This window comes from Lygodium microphyllum, chromosome 16, assembly GCF_053477565.2.
Source record: "Lygodium microphyllum isolate KBCC chromosome 16, Lygodium_microphyllum_v1.1.10, whole genome shotgun sequence".
NCBI lineage: Eukaryota > Viridiplantae > Streptophyta > Polypodiopsida > Schizaeales > Lygodiaceae > Lygodium > Lygodium microphyllum.
In genome coordinates, this window is record NC_141150.1 from 85,618,721 (window position 1) to 85,641,651 (window position 22,931).

Sequence of the window (22,931 nt, forward strand, 5' to 3'; positions counted from 1 at the left end):
TTCAGCAATGCTGAAGCATATGATGGCCAATGTTGCAGCATGATGTGCCATAGAGATGCGCCTGATGTTGAGGAAGATTTCCCGAGAAGACATCATGATGAATGGTGTCTTGTAGTGTGAGATCCATAGGCTCCAAGATGCCTAGGTATTGCTTGGTTATGGAGGCCACATGATAGATCCTAAGAAAAATGACAATGTTGATTAGTGGACACGGCAATTAGGAGCAAAACAACACTTATCCAAAAGAAAGTTTATCAAGATCTCTTCTGGTTGAAGAGTTATAAGGGCTTGAAGCAAGATATGTGTAGGGTGGCTATGGCTGCCACAAGGTCGAAATTTGGAGAAGAAGGAGTGGGAGATGAGCTCCTAGACTTCATCTGGACTAAGCTAAAGCTAAGCTAGATGAGAATAGAATGGAGCTGGAGGAGCATGCCCAACTGGTCTCTGATACCGTATTAAAATATGCGGGATCTAGAGCATGGCAGTTGCAAAAGCTATGGAGGTTGAAAGAGGAAGAAGAAACTCATGAAGACATTGACCCAGACAAGGAAAAATTGTCACACAACTGAATTAGGTTCCAAGATTGAGACTTGGACTCATAAACACAAGCTTGTGTGTGTACATTGACATAGATACTTTACTGGAAAGAAAAGAGTACTATCATTGCATTAGAAAACGAGTGCAAGTACAATGCTTTATAGGAATTGAGTGGTGGCACTTTCTCCTACCGTGCATGTATGGGATTTTGGTCATGAGCCCTCATTGCTCCTTACAAAGGGACTGAAGTAGGTGTGATTGCAAAATATCTCAACAATATATTGGGAAGCTCTTCTACACTTACCACTCTGATTGTTCCTTTCATTTTTTTTCTTTGGCTTTCGGGTTTATCAACCTTTTCCATTGACTTGTGCATCTTGGATATAATTCCATGAGCTAAGCAAAAGATATATTAGCTCTTCTTTCCCTTAAATCATATCATAAATTATAGTCTTCTTCACCCTCACCTAGGGGTATATTAGCCGCATGACAACGTTTTCAAGGAGCTTCTATTTTTGTCTCCTTTTTCTTTGCATCATTTTTAGCCTTTTCTTTTGTTCTTTAAGATCTTTGTTTGCCTTTGTCCTATGTCATTACCATACTTTGCTAGTTTTGGATTCATCTCTCACATTCTCTCATTCTCTTTGTGCTGGTGCTACATCTACTTGCCCATACACCATGAAGTGCACTCCTATCCTTTTCTTTAGTTGATGGACCTTGAGTGGTTATAGCTCATGGATTTGACTATGCAATCATTTTGCAACGTTCCGCAACGAACCCATATATAACACCGTTAGTTACGTGGGATGGTAGGATGCCTTATCCTTCAACACTGTTGCATCCCGCGTATCCCATGCAACGGCGTGCAATCCAGGCTTTGAGTATAAATTGTGCGGAGAGCAGTGTCGCCTACCTCGTCTGTCCCCGGGAGGCTCTCCTTGTTGCAGACCCTGCGTTGGTGGAGATACGATGCATTTGGATTTGGATTGATTCATACTTGCATCCTAGCTAGATAGAAAGGAAATAAAAGAAAAAGAAGAATCATTGCATTGAAGCGAAGCATGTGAAAGAAATGAGGAAAAGTAGAGAAGTACCACCTGCCGGCACGCCGAGAACCAACCACCATTCTCTATTTTTTATTTTCCTCTCCTTTAAACATATGTAATAGAAACTCTCTAGTGGTATTATGTGAGGCTCATAATGACAACCTTATGATTTTGATCCTTTATGTGGATGATATGTCGATTGTTGGGAGAGCTCATGATGAGTTGAATGCCTTGAAAGGTCAAATTAAGAAGATATTTGAAATCAAGGACATGCGATAGGCCTCACATATTCTTGGGATGCACATTATGCACAATTTCTCTAAGGGGATCCTCTACTTATCGCAGAAGGAGTACATCCGAAAGGTCCTTGAGCAGTTTCATATGTAGGATTGGTTGTCTTTTACCTTCTCACATGAAGGTTAGTCAAGCCGATTTTCCACAATGTGATGAGTAGAAGGCTGAGATGGCCAAGATGCCTTTTGTAAAAATGCAAGGCTTGGGGAGAAACAACTGGTTGAGAGAGCGTAGAACCCCACCCTTTGGGGCACAGAGGATACATCTTAGATCGCGCACGTAATGAGGAGCTTGATCTGGGAGGTTTCCCAGAGAAGATCCACCAAATGTTGAATGAATATGACGTTACTCTCTTGGTGGCCACCACTACCACCACCATATCCACACCTAGCTCTACAACCCAGGTGGACACTAGCAACACTCATCGTGTGACATAGCATTTGCAATGGGAGTTGTGACATGCTATATGGCTACACCTAGAAGATGGCATTGGGATGCTACCAAGGGTATCATAAGATATTTAAAGGGCACAACAGCTATGTGCATCTATTATGGTGGCTAGGATATAGGAGTCATGGGATACACTAACTTTGATTGTGCAGGACATGTAGATAGCAGGAAGAAGTCCACCTTTCGCTATGTCTTTATCTTTGCTGAAGGTGTTGTTTCTTGGATGTCGAAGGTGCAGAAATACATCGCCCTATCTACTATAGAGGCAGATTACATTGCTGCCACTAAGACTTGCAAGGGAAGCCTTTCCTTAGGCTATCTAGTGGTGGCAAAGACCTTGGTATTATTGATGCAATCCCTACACTATATTCAGGTTCCATGAGTGCTATTCACTCAGCCAAGAATCCAGTCTTTCATGTGAAAATGAAGCACATTGAGGTGTGTTACCACTTTATTCAAGAGGTCATTGAGGATAAGTTTATTGAGCTTGTCAAGATCTCAACTAATCAAAATCATAGAGATATGCTCAATAAAAGTCTCTCAACAGCAGCAGCGGCGGAGCATTTTTCCTTCCTTAGGAAGTTGATAGCCATTGGATGAGATGACATCTTTTCTCATCTTGTGGTAATAATGTAGATTTGTACTTTGTCACTTTTTTATTATTCTCTCCTCATTAGTGGGAAAACTTTCCTTTAAGTGGAAGGTTGTTGGGGATAAAGGTGCCTATGTCTAGCCACTCGTATATTAGTTACACTGGCAGTACCTACATACCCGCACACTTATACATTGCAAGTGGTGGATACCCATCACATTGTCACTTCATTCTTTATTCTTTCAATGACATTTGAATAAAGGAAAGGGTAATCACACATTGTGATTAGTGGAGTTCCCATATCTTATGTGTGTCTCTCTCTCTTACTCTTGCTTCTTCCACCATAGCTCTTGCTTCTGCTCCATGCTTTCACTTTAGGGCTCACTCCCTTCACCTTTATGGTGTGATGCTTTTTGTGAAAATCCTAAAAACCCCTAACTTTGGGTTTTTGAAGACCTTGTAGAAAGATTTGGTTAATGCTTGTTGGTTTGGATACCCAATAAAACTCAACCTTCTAACACCTGAGGAGTTCAAATTCTCTTTATTCTTTGAATTTCTATAAATCATAGGAAATTTCTCTTGTCAAATTTGAGTTGTTGTACAAGTTGACCGGTGATGAGTCGGAGGTAAGTTCACACAGTGATCTTGAGGTGCCACAACCACCTAAGACTAGACGCACCAAAGGGGACCTGCCACTCCACCTAAGGCATCGAAGGTTGAAGGAAGAATAACACAAGTAGTCTAGGGATATATAGGCTGAAGATCAAAGGAAACCGCAAGACTTGCCAAAGCAATTTACTAAGTTTAAGAAAGGCAAGAGGGTAGTGATCTTGCTAGGAGCCTAATGACAAGGGCAAGCAAGCGAACTAATAGAGGTGCTAACCAAAGTCAATGAGGTTAATCTACCTAAGGAAGGGGAGATACCCTCACTTGTCTTTATTGCGGATTCCTTGACCAAGGAAGAGGAAGAAAGTCTCATTGCCCTCTTGTGTGAGAGTACATGGATGTCTTTGCTTGGTCCCTCGATGAGCTGAAAGGGGTAGATCCAAGTGTCGTACCTCATAATATCCCCATGACCCCCGATGCAATGCTGATCAAAAGTAGCAATCATACCCTATGAATCCCAAGCATGCTCACGCTATCAAGAAAGAAATTGACAAGCTGCTAAGGGCACGTTTCATTTATGAGATTGAGCACACAGATTGGGTCTCGGCTATAGTGATCATACTGAAGAAGAATGGAAAGATTAGAGTGTGCAACAACTACAAGAAGTTAAACGCTGCTACCAAGAGGGACAATCATCCTGGTGATCGAAATCCATACTAGGAGCTATGTTGTGCCAGCTTGGTGACCACAATCTCGACTATCTACTAAAATTTGCTAGCAAATAACTCATAGTTATACAGAAATGAATTACTCACACAAACAAAGGAGAGGGGCTAGTGATGGTGTTTTTCATAAAGAAAATTCAGCATTATCTTCTGGATATGCCCTTTATTTTCTTTGTTGACCATCAAGCCTTGCTGTATCTAGTAAACAAACCTTGCGCTATAGGATGCATATAGCTCGACGGTTACTTTTGCTTCTTGAATTTGACTTCTTTTTCATCGTATGCAAGGGAAAGAAACACTATATGGCTAATCATATGTCTTACATACCCAGGTGAGAAGTCGTTAGATGATAGGGCATTGGAGACAAATTGCTAGATGCACATCTATACACCCTATCTACTAGCGAAAGAGACGTGTTTAGAACCAACTTGATGCCATACTAGGCATACAACATGGTTCAAGTGCTTGAGTATAGACTACTTGACCAACCCATAGAAAAGGCCTGACTAAGGTGACTCATTCTCAAAATCCAACCCTATTAGTTAATAATAGGCCAACTCTATCAACTAGGGCAAGACAGATTGTTGCAGAGATGCATGTGTGAGCACGAAATGCACCACATACTAGTCGAGGTGCTGTCGAAGGGTTTTCGAAAGCAAAGTCGCAACCACGGAGGACCTTGTCTAATTTCAGGATAGAAGATCAATCTAGTAAGATCAGATTCAATTTGAAAGCTCAATTTCAGATAATATGAGACTTACAATCAGCTACATGTGATTGGGAGCATCTCCAATAAATGTCTTGACAAAAACTCATGTCATATAAATAGCCTGTCTCTCCCAAAAGGAACAAAGTAATCTGAACTAAGATCTAAGAGGTTGGAATAGGATCAAGAAGACATCTTTGTATTCAGGTACAGAAGAGTGATTTAATGGCAAATCAGACCAGATCCATCAATGGTTTCTCAGGGGTTTTGGAAGTAATGAGTGGTAAACATGCAGGTAATTGTCAATTTCGCACAATTCCAAAGGTTTGACCCAATTGTTTAAGCCTTGGTGAAGCAGAACTTGGTTGCAAGCAGTGGAAGATTACTGTAGAAAGAGTGTTTAATCAAAACCATAAGTAATGCATCAATCAACATCATTGTATCAATCATTGGCAGTTATCATCTGAAAGCAGAATCTGTTATGGCTGTTTAGTAATTTCCACATCATAATCTGTCCTTGATTTTTACTCCCCCTGGCACTTTGCTGGAATTCTGCCACTTAGAAGTGCAGATAGCTCTTTGATTTGCTGAAAGAAAGAACAGTCAGCATAAAGAGGACTTCTTTCTCAACAGGAGTAGCATTGAATTTTAGGATCTGGAAGCTTTCGAACAATTTTGGACCATTTGCCACACCATGTCAAAGTTTCCTTCTCAGTGTAGAATTTCACAGCAAAACCGTGTCTCAGGACTGCCCCGCTCATGAATCACAGTTGAAAACCTGACAAGTAATGGTCTCTGCACACCAGGAGCACGTAGAAAATCTGCACATATGAGGTGTGAAATATCATGAGTCACTTCAAAGAAGCCCTTTGCGCTGGTACCTCTGGCATGGACAATACGTTCAGGAATTCTGCTGGGATCGCAATTGATAATCCCCTTGCTGTTCTGCGAGATTAAACGGGTATTTTTTTTTTAACGCACAAACTTGGCGTCCTCTCCTTCTTAGCAATCATTTGTTTTTTCCCTTCCTGATCACTCTCCTCCTTTTTTCCCAGAAAAGCGGCCTCCTCCCACAATAGCCCCCTCCCCTCTTTCACCGTTTTCAACAATTTGCCGCCCACCTCCAGTAATTCCTATGATAAGTGCATTCCATGAAACTATGTCTTGAACTGAACACCTGCCGTGATTTTGTAAACAAGCCACAGCTGTGTTGTACATAGTCACAAGTGTGTTGCCAACATGAAGCTCTTGATCCAGTCCCCTTTTGTATATCTCTACATGGAGTTCTCGGCCTGTATCTAAAGCTCCTAAGGTGGCACAAGCTCTCAAACAAAGAGCAAAGTAATGGCACCCACAGACACACCTTCCACTACCATTTGTTTAAAACAATCTAAAATTTATTCACCGAGCCCATGCTGAGCATAAGATGCAACCAATGCAGCCCATGACACTGCATCTCAAACAAGCAACTGATCAAACACCTCTCGTCCTTCTGCAAACTGATCCACACTTCCCATACATGCCAATCAATGTGTTACCAACAAAAATGTTTTTTTCCAACCCTGATTTCCTCAACTCTGCATGTATTTCTCGACCTGTCTCCAAGGCTTGAGTAGTATCACAAGCTTTTAACCAGAGAACAACTAGGACAGTATCCACAGATATACCCTGCTCTTTCATTTCCTCAAAACATTGTAAAGCCAAATTGCCCTCATGGTTATCAACGTATGCCTTTATCATTACAGTCCATGAGACAATGTCTTTAACAAGCAGTTTGTCAAACACTTTCTGCCCTTCTGCATACAACCCACATCTGCCATACATGTCTATCAGCGTGTTTCCTATTAAAAAATCTGTTTCTAATCCTGATTTCCTGATCTCAGCATGGATCTCTCGACATGCGTTTATGGCTCCTCTACTGCCACATGCTTTCAAGCAAATAATAAATGTGACAGCATCTGCAGAAATACCATCCAATTGTAGATGTTGGAAACATTCCAGTACTTCCTCATTGAGACCATGTTCAGCGTATCCTGCAATCAATGCAGACCACACAACTGCATCTCGAACAAGTAGTGCATAAAAAATTTGGCATGCCTCTGCCAATGATCCACAATTGATGTACATGTCTACCAGTGTGCTGCCCATGTACACATATGTTCCAAATCCCCTAGTAATTACTTCTCTATGTATTTGATAACCTGTTTCTGGAGCTCCTGTGATACTAGATGCCTTCAAGATGGAAACGAATGTGATGGGATCCGGGTTGCAACCTTCAAGTTGCATTTGTTGAGAACATTTCAGTGCCTCATCACCAAGGCCATGTTCCACATATGCTGCAAAATGGCCTTCACTTGATTTATACTTTCAGCATATATTTGCATTATTAACAAATTGATTGCAAATGCAATTCACTGATCTACTAGCAAATCTGACCAGATCTATGCCCGAGGCTTTATAAATCCAGGTAATCACTGTCTTGTCCGCTCCTCCTGATGCAAATCTTTTACCATCCCTTGAATAGGCCACACAATACACGATATCTTTGTGCCCCTTAAGACTATGAACAACAATCCCTTGCAAATTTTGAATGTACAAGCTCAGTCTTTCTTCTTCCTCTTCACCTCCATTGCAAGATCCAAGGTAGATGGTAATCGATCTTCTAGTGCTTCTGAAACTGAGCCAAACTTCCCAAAAATCTCCACCACTATGCTTCCCACAAATATATTCACTTCCAAACCCCTCTCCACTATACTAGCACGCAGAACAAAAATGTAAACACAACAACTAAGTATGTACAAAGTAACAAATGTCACACACACAACTTTTTGGTGGATTCCACACCTCGGATGCGTAGTAGTACGACAGTGCACGGTGGAATTGCTGCAGAGGACACTTTAGGGGGGAGATACGACACCCCGCAAGGTGCTATAGTCTCAACTCTGGTAGCCCACGCTTTTCCAAGATACAACATGATTTGTGAAACAATGTGATGAGTTCCAATGGACCAAGGTGCCAGTTTTCAAGGACACAATGGAGCTAAGTCCCATCATTGCAAGACAATCATTCGAGAAATGGAGGATTGACTTCATTGGGCCTATCAATCCCACAGCTCAATATTTGCAAGCCAAATACATCATCATTGCCCCAATTATCTCACAAAGTGGGCGAAAGCTCGAGCCACCAGGAAGAATGACGCACAAGCCACTGCTAAGTTCTTATGTGAGCAGGTAATCTCTCGATTTGGTTGCCCCATCGAACTTGTCAGTGATCAAGGCATGCACTTCATCAATGAGGTGATTGCTCATCTCCTGTCCACCTTCTTGATCATCCATTGAAAATCCCCACCCTACTACCCTCAAGAGAATGGTGATGCGGAATCGAAAAATAAGACTCTAGTAAATGTCCTGACCAAGGTATTCTCTTATTCTTGTAGAAACTAGGATAACAAGCTAATGGCAGGCTTGTGGGCCTATCGAATAGCTTATAAAGTAGCTGTGGGATAGACTCCCTTTAGGTTGACCTATGAAACTAAGGAAATTCTACCTGTGGAATTCTCCATTCCTAGCTTGAGAATTGCTATTCAAGAGATATGGGAGGGAAAGAAAGCATGGACAGAATGTCTAGTTGAGCTAAAACTCTTATAAAACACTTGACTTCTAGCCACCCATGCGCTGATCTGCAAAAAGACACGATGCAAGAGCTAGTTTGACAAGCATGTCAAGCAGTAAAATTTCAAACAAGGTGACTTCGTATTGTTCTACTCGATCAAGGGACATAAGCAGAAAATGAATTTTAGGGGGTTAAGACCTTTTAGAGTTCACACCATACGCCAAACTGGTAATGTAGAACTTGAAACCCTAAAGGGTCAGGGCATAGGCTTCTTTAATGATAGCCACATAAAAAAGTACTACCCTCCCACACATCTACTACATGAACCCCCTATGCTAGAAGCCCCTGTCAATGTAGGAGTAGCCACCATTACGGAGATTAAAGATGAGGATGAGGAAGCTGTAGCTCCGTCGGCTTACCTACACATGACCATTACAACCCAGGAGACACACACCATTGATGCATTGATCGATGAGGGCGTTAACTTTAATATCACGACTCACGATCATTGGACTCAAATTGGCAAACCATAGCTACAGCCCACTAATGCCAAACTTAGCCCATTTGGGGGCCGATCATATGAACTTCTGGGAAAGTGCAAAGTTGCAGTCTCTATCAAGTCAAAAATCTTGCCCATGATCTTTTATGTGTTTCCAAACACGAAAGATGTAGGTGCAAAATCGTTGTTAGGACAAACCTTTAAGAAGTAGGCCCACTGTGATGTTGACTACTAGTCATAGTGTATTCACCTAGCCATCGGCAACGTACGAATCGTCGTAGCTTTCAGCAAGGGCTATGCGACTCCATCACCATCGGTAGAGAAATCCACCATCAAGCCTAAGGAGGGGGATCGTGATTTGTCGCCACCACCCACCAAACCTCAGCACCAAAAAAAAGCCAACCAAAAATCTAAAACCCTTGAATACTAGTTCAAATGGGTACAAAAACATCCAAGACTGCCGCCTAGGAGCACCCAACCATGAGCTTGCAAGGCTAGAAACCTCCCCTCAAAACCTAGGACGCCTAGAAGAAACCATATTGCGAGCGTAAGGATATTATGAAGGTAATACTTGGATTTGGATACCTACAATGAATATGGCTAAGGACACTATTGAAACGCTACCCTCAAGCATGAGCACACCAAACATCAAGATGAATCAAGCATCAATGCCACAAAAGCCTCTGGCTGTGCTGCAAGGCCCATTGCCATTTGAAAACCTAAATCCATCAAGACTCAATAAGTCTATAGACCCAAATCGTAGCCTGCTACTCCTAAACTACCTCAACCTTGCCCTGGTAGTACCCCAACCACCGCCCAAGCATCTAGTAGTGCACCACCAACCTCACTGGCCATGCCAAGTGTACGAAGGCCACAACCCCAACCAGAACCACAACCAGAGTTGCACCTGTCAGCTACTGAACTGTCAAGCCAAACCAAACCTCAATCACTTGTCAGCCTTAGGGGATCCATTCTAACCTTGGCCGTAGAATTAGGTGAGAATACATGCGATGTCTTGGTTGCTTTCCGCAGATGCTTGGATGACACGTTGACCATGCTTGCTGAAAGCTACGATCGACTAGACTTAGATCTTTTGGATGAGCCTTTAGCAATGGAAGTGTGAATGCTACCTTGCTCATGGGAGGAATCTGAATTCGTATTTTTCAAAGCATTCGACCACCCTACAACATGGACCAATATGCCCAAATGCAATAAAATCCCAATTTTTATCCTTGGCTTATGCAAAAGTAAGCACAGTAACCATGCGTGGAACCCCCTTAATCTATAATCCTAGGAAGGATTCTTCTTATTTCTGCAGGGGAAGGGGGTAAGGTGGAAATAAGAATAAAACGCAAAAGAAAATGAAAACAAATCAAAACCAATTCATGGCTAAGAAAAAGGGTCATAAAATTTGGAATGTATGGACTACTTGAGGGAGACATTTAATTCTATAATTAAGCATTTCAATTTCATTAGCATTTGATCTTTTTCCTCTGCATATAATTGTTTTGAAAAGAACTAATGGTGAACACGGATTCATGACAGGCACCCAGCATGATGACAGGCCAAGAGAAAGCCAGCAAGTTGCCATTTTCACAAGAAGAGCAAGCAAAATATGGCCTTTCCATGAAAATAAGGGCCTTTAACCAGTTCAAGTCCAGCCCTTATTTGCAAAAGTAGTGAAGCAGATTGTCGAACAATGCCATCTGCAAAAGTACATGGAGGTATTTGGTCAAGGAGTGGACTACAGCTAGTGTGTGGAGTTCCTTCGGACCTTTGGTAGGAGCCACGGCACCATGACAGTGCAGAAAATAGAAGAAACCCGCCAAGTCCAGATCGAATTGACTCCAGAGTTGGTGGAGAAAGCATTGGGTCTAGCCAATGATAAGGTGGAAAGGCAGCTGAAGAGAGATGTGTATGCCATGTTAGGAATGGACAAGCTGATGGTCCACATAAATGATGGCATCAACTTGGCAAACATCCCCAACCCCGAAATCCAACTCCAAGCCAAAATGATGCACACACTATTCTCTAGCCAAAGGTACAACTCAATAATGAGCCGAATCAATGTGCCTATGCTGGAGAGCATTGCAGCAAGATCCCTTGATGAAGTAAATGTAAATGGCTTTGTGTGGAAGACCATTGAGTCTTCAGCAAAAGAACTAGCTACAGGAGGGAGGAAGACCGCTAGGAGGAGAGTCCCCTACTACTAGTGCAAAAAGAAAAGTGTCATCCTCAAAGGCCTCTACCATCGGATTCGGTGGGGTTTTGACAACTGTAATAAGTGAAGCATTGGGGGAAGGACAGGGTGAAGGAGAAGGAATTGGAGAAACACTAGAGAGGTCACCTCCTCACAATGAATAGTAGCCACACTCTAGTGAAAGGACAGTGAGTGATGATGAGGAAGGAGAAAAATAAATGCCAAGAAGCCCAACGAAAGCCAAAGAAGAAGGATTTGCAAGAGAAGGATGAGGAGGAAAGCAGGAAGAAAGAAAAATTAGACTTACAAAAAGCTAAAAAAGAGTCTAAGAAGAAAGAGGAAGAGAGGAAGAAGAAATAAAACGAGGAGTCAGAGAGGCTGAAAGAAGAATCAAGAAAATCTGAGGAGGAGAGAAAAGGGAAGGCAACTGAATAAGAGGAAGAGTTGAAAAGGAAGGAAGATGAAGACATGGTTCTAGAAACACGTATATCTATAGAGGAGCAGTGTAGACAGGATGAGTTGTGTGCCATGAGAGCCAACTAGAGATGAAGACCCTAGCTCAAGCACACAAGCACTAGAGATCACGCCACCCGTAGTGAAAAAAGGTAAGGGCAAGGCCCCAATCGATCCCATCCCTACTCTCCTAGTGCCCACGACCCCCACAACTATATCCACTCTAAGCTCCACAGCCAAAGTGCATGCTAGCAACCTCATGGCTCAGGTACAGTAGTTTGTTAATAAAGAAATGGCCCAAGGAATGGGGGAAGATACCCCCATACCAGGAACTAAAACACCGATGTGGAGCCCCGAGAGGAACACCAAGGAAAAGGGAATTCTCTTGCAAGAAAGTCTATCTTGTAACACCAACAAGCTTGTTTATTATGTTTCATATGATCACAATGAAGAAAAGAACACCAGGCACAACAAATCTTCATGCAGCATCATGTAGATCTCCCACGGATTTGATAGAATCAACCATATTCTTCAATATCTTCATAAAATCCATGAATAGAACAAAGAAAGCAAAGGAATACACCATCTTGGAATGGAAATACATCACATAGTATTCATCTTCAATATCTTTATAGTCTTCTCTCTCAATCTCTCATATACAATCACTCTGTTTCAGTAGATTTGGCTATCTCTGACTCTCTCTCTCTCTCTCTCTCTCCATCAATAATACATCATATCCTCACTACAATCTCTCAAAATCACTCTCAAAAATCCTTCTTAGGTCGTGGATACCCCTCCCAAGAGGTATGTGTGATATGAAGAGTCACCAGAGCCACTACAGTGTCTTTTCATAGCTCACTACTGTCACTTCAGTCTAGTCTTCACTTGAGTCTTCACCAGCTACTTCTTCCACTTCTTTCAGCTCTTTTTGCACTTGTATTCACCTCTTTCCAAGGCTAGAAAACTTTCCCAAGCTACACATACATTCTACAGAACACATACAGAAGCATACAGAACAGTCACAGAACAGTACCAGAACAGCTACAGTACAGAACAGAAACAGAACAGAGACAGAAGCTCAGAAGACCTACAGAAGGTTACAAAAGGTCATCAAAACCACATAACTCGTACTCAAACCATTCAAAACTTTCACAAACCATTCAATAAGCTTTCACAAGATCTCAATCTTCATCAATCAACACTCCATCCCTCCTTACAGAAGACAATCAGAACAAAACAGACCAAAACAGAGCAAAACAGAAGGTATACAGAACCTATCAGAACATCATAGAACCACCAATAAACATCACGAAATTCCAAAACACAATCAATATCATCCAAAACACTCTCAAACCACTTCCAAACCAATCAAGCATCTCATAAAATCAACCATTCAGCTCTCAAAAACAACAAAAATCAGCCAAAAAACAAGTCATTTCAACACTCAACATATCCCCACACTTAATAAGGAAGCGTCCTCGCGACCCAGGAAAAAGGGAATACAAGTTCAGGGAAAAGCTCAACTTTGATCGTCAATATCTCTTTAAAAAGAATCCATCCACCATGACCCCAACTTTTAACCTGTTTCTGATATAAAAATACAAAGAAAGGAAAACCCTTTTTACAGTAACACTTCTCATCAAACTAAAAAATCACAACAAATTTGTAAAGGATATAAGAGGATTCTTCTTCTTCATCAGCATCAGCTTCAACTCTGCAACCACGACCCAGCACAACAATTCTCCAAAATGTAACTCGCACACGAAATCCAATCCAATAGGAAACCACCACGTTCGTTTGACATAAATGAACTCACAACACAAACACTACACACAACACAACCATCTGAATGACTCCTCCAAAAAGAGAGATTTTCATTAAAAAGCATCCACCATACATTGGAAAGGTATCAATGAAGATGATCCCTCTTGAAAGATTGATGTTGTCGGAAACGATCCATAGACAAGGATTCATCTACAAAGTTTTTGGGAGGATTTTGAAAAAACTGAAGACAGCACATCCTTTCCAACAGGACCAGGTATTTGCTAGGCAAACAAAGGGCATGAAAATACAAAATATCCAGCTGTTGGGAATCAATGCTCACATTGACATTCATGCACAACTTTGGAATAGGCTTGGAATCATTATGAGAGTGCCTATGCATATACGCCAGGTACCAAGCAAAGTGAGCAGTTAATCTCACTGAGGGATCCGCAGACTGGGAATATTGCTGAGCAAAATGAACATAGTTCTGATAAGCTTGACTGGAAGCTGTCCAATCTCCTGGAATTACTGGCCAATTGATCTGAGGTCCTGTAAGGGAATCATCCGAACTCCATCCCCTTCTTCTGGAAATCTAATTATCAAACCCGTCATAGTCACTAACCAACTGAGGTGGTTGAGATATAGAAGTGTTAGGAGAGGGTAGTGGAATAAGAAAAAGTGGATGAAGGGAGGGATAGGAAAAATCATAAAAGGAAGAAAAGGTTAAAGAAGGAGTGGCAGAAATTTGGAGGGAATCACTAAGGAAGGGTGTTAACTGATACATAGGAAATGTGGAGGGTACATGAATGGATGGAGAAGGACAGGGTGGAGAAGGGAAAAATACCCTATCCTCAATAAAGGAACAGTATGTAAAAATGGGAATTTGAGGGAAAGATGAAGGTTGGAAAAGAAGGGGTAAAATAATTGTGGAATTAGATTGACAAAGGGAAAGATATATAGCATAGCGGTGAGCCATTTGTTGGTAATAGAGGAGGGTAGGAACAGAAGGTCCTAAGAGAGATCGTCGATGATAGGCATCAAAGAAGGAAGCATCAAACGGATTATGTTTTGAAAGATAGGCTAAGAGATCCATCCTCAGTTCATTAGTACTCTGGGCAGAGATAGGAGCTGTGTTTTGTCTTTGATTCAGGACCACAGAATCAATCATGGGATGCCACGAATTATCATGACAATCAGCCACTTTGGAGGAGTAACTCTGGAACATGTCAGCTATGCGCAATTCCAAATGGTTGACATACAAAACAGCCTGTAAGACCACATCCCCCACATACCATGCCATATCCACCTCATCTGGAATTAACAAGTCTCCTCGTAGATACATGTAGGACATCAACATGGTATCTGGCATGACAGAATCTTCAAACACCATCCTTACTACCTCTGTCAGCAACTCAACAGACCAAGCCCCACTCCATCCATCCTCTGGAAGAGGTAAATCCATCGTGGAAAGCTTCATGTAGAAGACCAACTTTTGTAAGTGGTAGTGGACAAAGAAAGAATGGTCTGGTGGAACATATTCCTGAAACTGCTCAAATGTAGACCATAACAAGTCCATTCTGGACTGCAATCTTTCCACTTTATCTTGGAATAGAGGACACAAAGTAGCCTGTCTCTGAAGAGCAGCCAAGTCCTGCTGTGAAAGAGAAGGAATCAATGGAACATTAGGGCTTGGAGGAACAGAGTGGGATTTTGCCACTTGATCTTGCAATTGCTGGATTTGAGAGGCTTGGGAGACCACTGTGTCATTAGCAATCTGTAAAGCTGAAAGTTTGTCATCTAAGATAGCTTGAAACTCCTTTGCTTCTCTGGACATCCTCTCCTTCTCCTCTGAAAGGCTAGTAACCTGGGATTGAGCCTCTAGTAACTGGATCTTCAAAGAAGAGATCTCATCGCTTTGGGTGGCAACCAGTTGGGTTTGTTGTTCCATTTGCTTAAACAAATCTCCTAGGGTATCCTTAGCAGAAGCTAACTCGGATGTTGCCTTATGCAACTGGTCCTTAGACTGCATGAGTTCTTCATAAAAAGACGCGTACAGCTGTTGAACACAGGCTGTCACTGACAACTCAATGGAACTCTGAATATCTTTACAGAGGAAAGGAATTGCATCTCCTGAGACTAGACTGTTCAGTGAGGGAACTGATATGTCCAATGATCCTTCTCGATGTGCTCTGAACAGGTTATTACAAGTGAGATACCCAGGAAGATCACTGCCAGAGGTAGCAGGAATGGGCACTAAAGGAAGTATGGAAGGAGCTTTATCCGCTACCCTCTTCAAGCATTTGCGCTGGATGACCAGGGGAGGCGGAGAATCATCATCCTCTATGTCAATGGGTTCGGACTCATCTGAAGGTGGAGGAGGAGGTACGGGATCTGATGGAGGAGGTGGAGGCAGAGTCTTCGGTAAACCTGAATAGGTCAAGAAGGCAGACAAATATGATCCATATGTGACATTGGTAACATTACCCCTGGTGACTTTGACGAAATGTTGATCCATTTTAGTGAGGAGGTAAGTGCTCCAATCAATAGCAACTCCTTTCAACACCATCTTGGAAGCTGTAAAAAGCTCTTTGGACAAGTACTGGGATGGCGTTTTGGCAGGCATAAACCTGTCCTAGAGAAACTGACAGATCGTCTTCCATATGGAATGAGTGATCATGGAAAAGGAAACTCCTGAAGAGTTGATCACCTTCTTAACATCCAGCATTTCCCTTGTCTGCTTTTGCAACAGCTTCAGAATCTCTTCATTAGAGAAAAGCTGACGAGTGGTAACAAAAGGTTCACCTTTGGAGGGAAGAGACAGAGCCTTCCCTAAGCCTTGAGGTGTCAAAGTCATAGAAATTCCCTGGACTAGTCCTGTCTTCTTGCTGTAGGAGGCCAGAAACTCATCACATAACGACGGATCCTCTGGAAGCAATGGAAAGGAGGTAGCCACAAAAGCAGCGAGTCCTGCCTTCGTGAGAGGCTCAAAAGTAAGTAGGGAAGAGTAATCCCTACTAACTAATGGGACGTACTGGATAGGCGGAGGAGCATGAGAAGACACCATTCAGATGGTTACACACACACCACAAACACAGACAATCAAGGAGAATGCCTGCAAAGCAACAGACAAAAATCCAAGGATAAGAGAATAACCAAAACAATAAAACATGACTCAACCAACTAACCTCAAGCAAACCACAGCCTAGAAAAAATTCGACATGACCTTGAGACAAATGCGACCGAAAGCTTCATGCTATGCATCAGACAAACACCCAGAACCCCGTATCAGGCAATGAAAGAAAAAACTGCATACCGTACCCGTAACCGTATCAAAGACAGGAAACCAAAACAATACCACATCCGACACATATCAAGACTACATCGTTGATAAACCAGTGGTTAACCATGGAAATAACTCCAATGACTGCGCATACTCTGTCAAGATTGTGGGAGAGAAGGAAGGAGTCTCACTTGTAGCTTTCTTGCTTGCACAATGGGGGAATACACACAAGGGTGGAGGCTGAAAACAATTTTCCTCTTCTTAGTTGTGTAAGCCAAAAGAACTCAAGTACAAAGAAATAGAAGAACCCTAGATATGGGTCTCAAAACCAAACTCAACTAACTAAGGTGGCATACTAACTGAGCCACGAATTAGAGTAGATAAGGATAGCTATCATGTAGCTATTATTCAGGGGCGGTGTACCAACCGCATCTGCAACTGACAAGTCGGTGACATAAATACACGACGGTCACCCTGGCGTATCACGAGTGGAGCTCGATATCTCAACACTCCCCCTCGAGCTCAATCCCAATTCCTGCACACCAAGCAGGTCTCTGAACTTGCGCAGCTTCTCTACGCCCAATGCCTTCGTGAATATGTCAGCTACCTGATCCTCTGTGCTGACATAAACTAGATCAATAAGACCTAGTAAAACCCTCTCTCACACATAGTGATAATGCACCTCAATGTGCTTTGTTCTAGCATGATAGACTGGGTTATTTGCCAAGTGTATACTACTCATGTTGTCACAATAAATGACAACTGGCCCATCTGTAGGCTGATGCATATCATAAAGTAGCTTATGCAACCAAGCTACCTCACATGCAGCCATTGCTGCACCCCTGTACTCAGCCTCTGTGCTCGACAAGGCAACTGTAGGCTGTTTCTTGCTGCTCCAAGTGACTGCAGCACTCCCAAAAGAGAACACATATCCACTGGTAGATCTTCTATCAGAAATACTACCAGCCCAATCAGCATCAGTGTATCCATGCAGCTGTATCTGAACCCCAGTCTCATAAAATAGCCCATACTGCAATGTGGACTTCACATACCTGAGTATGCGTCTAGCCGCATCCAAATGCGATTTCCTTGGAGCCTGCATAAACTGACTTACCAATCCAACAGCATAGCTCAAATCTGGCCTGGTAATAGTCATATAAATCAAGCTTCCTACTATGCGTCTGTACATAGTAGGGTCTTCCAAAAGCTCACCTGCATCTGCGCTCAGCTTCACATTCTGCTCCAAAGGAACTGAAATAGGCTTACAGCCTGTCATCCCATATTTGGACAGCATGTCCAATCCATACTGCCTCTACAAGAGCTGTATCCCACTTGGTGATCTAATCACCTCAATGCCCAAGAAATAACGCAGCTCTCCCAAATCCTTCATCTCAAACTTCTGCTTCAATAGCATTTTCACATGAAGGATATCTTCATCACTGTCACCTGTCATAATCAAATCATCAACATAAATGACAAGTAGCATAATACCTTTCTCTGTTTTTCTCACATAAAGTGAGAAATCTGCCTTGGAAATCTGAAAGCCAATAGTGACAAGATACTGTCCTATCTTGTCAGACCATGCTCTAGGTGCTTGCTTCAAGCCATACAAAGCTTTCTTCAACCTGCAAACAAACTCAGGATGAACAGCATGCACATAACCTGGTGGCTGCTCCATATAGACCTCTTCTTGCAAATCACCATGCAAGAAGGCATTCTTTACATCCATCTGATGTAAAGACCATCCCTTTGATGCAGCCATAGCAATGACTGCTCTTACGGTTGCCATCCTTGCAACCGGACTGAATGTTTCTTCATAGTCAATGCCATATGTTTGTGCATACCCCTTGACTACTAATCTTGCCTTGTATCTGTTCACAGAACCATCTGCATTGTGCTTCACCTTATAAACCCACTTACAGCCAATTGCATTTTTACCTTTAGGCAAAGGTACCAATTCCCATGTAGCATTTTCTTCCAAGGCATCCATTTCTTCATCCATGGCTTTCTCCCATTTTTCTTTTCCCATGGCTTGCTCAAAAGAAGTGGGTTCTGGTTCCTGTATCACTTTGACCATATATGCATAGTGAATGGCTGTAAATCCATCATATTTCAGCCTATCCACAGGATACCTAGCTCTCGTAGACCTGCGCAAAGTAGGTTCACTCCCAGGTGCTCTCAAAACATCCCTGGTCTTCCTTACTCCAGGTGTAACAATAGAAGGAATACCCAACTCATCATCAATGCTCTGTTCTGAGCCACTGGATTCACCATCCACATAAGAGTGACCTGCATTCACATCAACCATGGGCTGATCAACCTTCTCTTTTCCTTTTCGTGATACCTGCATACCACTATCTGCATTGCTTTGAGAAGATTCTCCTGATCTCAATCTGCCTGTCCACGGTGAAGAATGTGAACCATTGCTAGAGGACGCTCCAGGTCCACTAATATTTTGTGACTGCTGCTGTGAATTCTGTGCAGCATTACCATTTTCTGCATCAACATCATCAATCACATTTACTAGTTTATACCAGCTACTCATCTCATCAAAAACAATATCTCTGCTCACTGTAAACTTACGAGTAGAAGGGTTATAGCATCTATACCCTTTTTGCTGCAGAGAGTAACCAATAAAGATGCACTTCTCAGCTTTTGGATCCAACTTGGATCTCAACTCATCTGGCACATGTACATAGGCAATGCAACCAAAAATTTTCAAATGAGAAATATCTGGTTTCCTACCAGTATACCTCTCCTCTGGAGTCATCCCATGTATTGCTGCAATGGGAGTCCTGTTCATTATATAGACTGCTGTAGCAACTGCTTCAGCCCAATAAAAATCTGGCAAGTCTTTTTCATTGAGCATGGCACGAGATACCTCTCCAATATGCCTGTTTTTCCTTTATGCAATTCCATTTTGTTGTGGGGTATAATTGCATGAATATTGCTGCTTTATGCCATGCTCCTGTAAGAACTTTGCAAACTCATTTGAGAGGTACTCTCCCCCTCCATCTGACCTTAGGCATTTTATTTGCAGACCTGTTTCTTTTTCAGCCATAGCTTTAAGGGTTTTGAAATGCCCAAAAACTTCACTTTTCTTTTTCATAAAATACACCCAAACTTTTCTGCTATAGTCATCAATAAAAGTGACAAAATAATGACAGCCTCCAAGAGATGCAGCTTTAGTAGTCCACACATCAGAGTGGATTAATTCCAATGGCTTCTCACTCTCTTGAACATGTCTAGGAAATGGTTTCCTTGCCTGTTTTCCAAACTGACAGGCTTCACATACCTTATGCATTTCTGCAACCTTGAATTTCGGCAAACCTGCAACAATATTTTGGGCTTGCATTGATTTAAGTCGCTGTACATTAACATGACCAATGCGTTTATGCCAGATATCAATATCTGCAACTACACCGTCCCATGTGCAAACATTGCTGCACTCAATTCAGACATGTCTGCATCCAATGTAAACATTCTGCCCTTCTTCTTTCCTTTTGCTATCACGCGACCTTTATTTTTCATATCCTCAACAAAGCATCCATGAGGATTAAATCTGACCTGCAAGCCCTGCTCAACCATTTGACCAACAGAAACCAGATTCTTGGTGATATTCGGGACATGAAATACATCGGACAGGTATTTCTTTTTCCCATCCTGCATAGACAAAGGAATTTTTCCAATCTGCACAATCGGATGTGCAGTATCATCACCAGTCTCCACAAATCCTGGTTTTTCCATTTTCCTTGCATCCTCCATCCATTCTGCATGACCTGTCATGTGGTTTGATGCACATGAGTCAACATACCACACATCATTGCTTTCTTCTGCACTTGTTACAGAATTGTTCATGTGCTGTACCATAAACAAATGCTCATTTCTGTCATCACCCTGTCTACTAGAAGATGCATAATTTCCTTGTTACAGTTTTCCATTCATGATGTCATTCTGCTTTTTATAGCAGTCTTTAGCCATATGACCCATTTTACCACAATAGTAGCATTCAACATTACTGTTTGCATTTTGGCCTCTTTGCCATCCACCACGACCTCTTTGGCTCCCCCTGCCTCTAGAGTTACCACGTCCTCCTCCATAGGACTGGTTTTCTTGAGTTTGCTGCATATTCTGATTTCTACCACGGCCTCCAAATCGGCCTCCTCTACCTCTGCCTCTACCTCTTCCAGCATTTGAGTAGAAGACAGCTTCCTTTAAAGTTCCTCCTGAAGAAGACGCACCACCATTTCTCTGCTCCTCAGAAATTAGAAGAGCAATCAACTCCTCAAAATCAGGAAATCTTTCACGGACGGAAATGGATGTCCGAAACTGCGCGTAATCCTTTCCTAGACCATTCAAGGTCACAGAAACTAAATCATCATCTTCCACTGGCGACCCAATGGAAGCAAGTGCATCTGCAATCTTCTTCACCTTCATGTGGTAGTCATTGATGCTCATACTTTCTCTTTGCACGTTATGCAACTCTTGCTTGAGCTGCATTTTCCTGGCTTGCGTATTTGTACTATACATTTTTGACAGAGTATCCCATGCCTCCTTTGGCGTACTTGCATCCTGAATATGCACAATCATAGAGTCTGAAATACTGATAGACAGCCAGTACATAACTTTCCTGGCTCTCTCATGCCATGCTTTGAATGCCTGCATTTGCTGTTGATTGGGAACATCAGGAAGAACTGGTTCTTCTTCATTTCCTGCAACAAATTCCCAATATCCTTTTCCCATAAGGAAATTCGTCATTCTAAACTTCCATGCTTGGAAGTTGTTCTTGTCAAGCTTTTCAGTGACAATCTGTGAAAGAGAATCAGACGCCATTACAGAACACTGCAAAAAATTCTGTCACTGCAAAAAACACAGCTTCACTCTCACAAGGGCAAATCTGCAAAACTGGCGAAAGTGGTATTTGACCACACAGTCACTTCCTAGTGACGATTTTGCATCAACAGGCAACAGGGATGATTTTGTAACTCCCAATGTCTCTGCACATAAGCATACGATGCAATTTCTACAGTAACTTTTCACCGACCTGTAGAACAGTGGCTGCACAGTATAAAACTGGGCTTTTTTCTGAGTGCGTGCAGAAAACTTCCGCCTCCAAAACAGGCCCCGAAATGGCCTCAAATCAAAAAAATAAGGTCGCCGAGGGCTAAAGCCATTTCCCGCAGCATATACTGCCCTCTTGCTTCACCGCGAAGGGTGTCTCAACCTGAGACAATGCACTCCTGCACTTTCCGGCTGTGCTACCTGCAGAGATCTGCTCCCAAAACAGAAAATGAAAGCAACACTGCTCCTCTTACCAGAACACCGCGAGCTTGGCTTGCTTTCTTGAGCTCCTTACCACGAACAAGGCTCTGATACCATGTCAAGATTGTGGGAGAGAAGGAAGGAGTCTCACTTGTAGCTTTCTTGCTTGCACAATGGGGGAATACACACAAGGGTGGAGGCTGAAAACAGTTTTCCTCTTCTTAGTTGTGTAAGCCAAAAGAACTCAAGTACAAAGAAATAGAAGAATCCTAGATATGGGTCTCAAAACCAAACTCAACTAACTAAGGTGGCATACTAACTGAGCCACGAATTAGAGTAGATAAGGATAGCTATCATGTAGCTATTATTCAGGGGCGGTGTACCAACCGCATCTGCAACTGACAAGTCGGTGACATAAATACACAACGGTCACCCTGGCGTATCACGAGTGGAGCTCGATATCTCAACATACTCATCCCACGAAACGGTTTATTAAAAAGGGGAATTAAGTGCAGTGAGGGGGAATTAATTTAATGAAGGGTTGATTTTAATAATTTATTAAGAATGGGTGAATTTTTATTAAGTGATAAACCTTAGCAAAAAAATGGCGGTTCCTTATTATAAATTTAATTACCAATTATTAGGTGAAAACGGTGCGTTAATTCGAATCCCGGACTTCGATACCCAGATTGGGTCTCTAAATGGAAGTTCATGGATTACAAATTAAGGTGATGTGGAGCGCTTTTTTGCCAGCGCGTGCTCTTGTGACGGCGGGTTCATTTTAATTAAAAATTAAAGTGCCTCTGTAGCGCACGTAGCGCGTGCTAAGTGAACGGCGGGTTTATTTTAATTAAAAAAATATGGTGTAGTTATATAATGCGAATGCGCATGCCATGGTAGTAGTC

General features: G+C 42.3%; 1 pseudogene; it reads right to left on the reverse strand.

The window, feature by feature from the left end:
- LOC148023065 (pentatricopeptide repeat-containing protein At4g18520, chloroplastic-like) overlaps window positions 1-22,931 on the reverse strand; it is a 52,394-nt pseudogene that overhangs the window by 14,012 nt on the left and 15,451 nt on the right.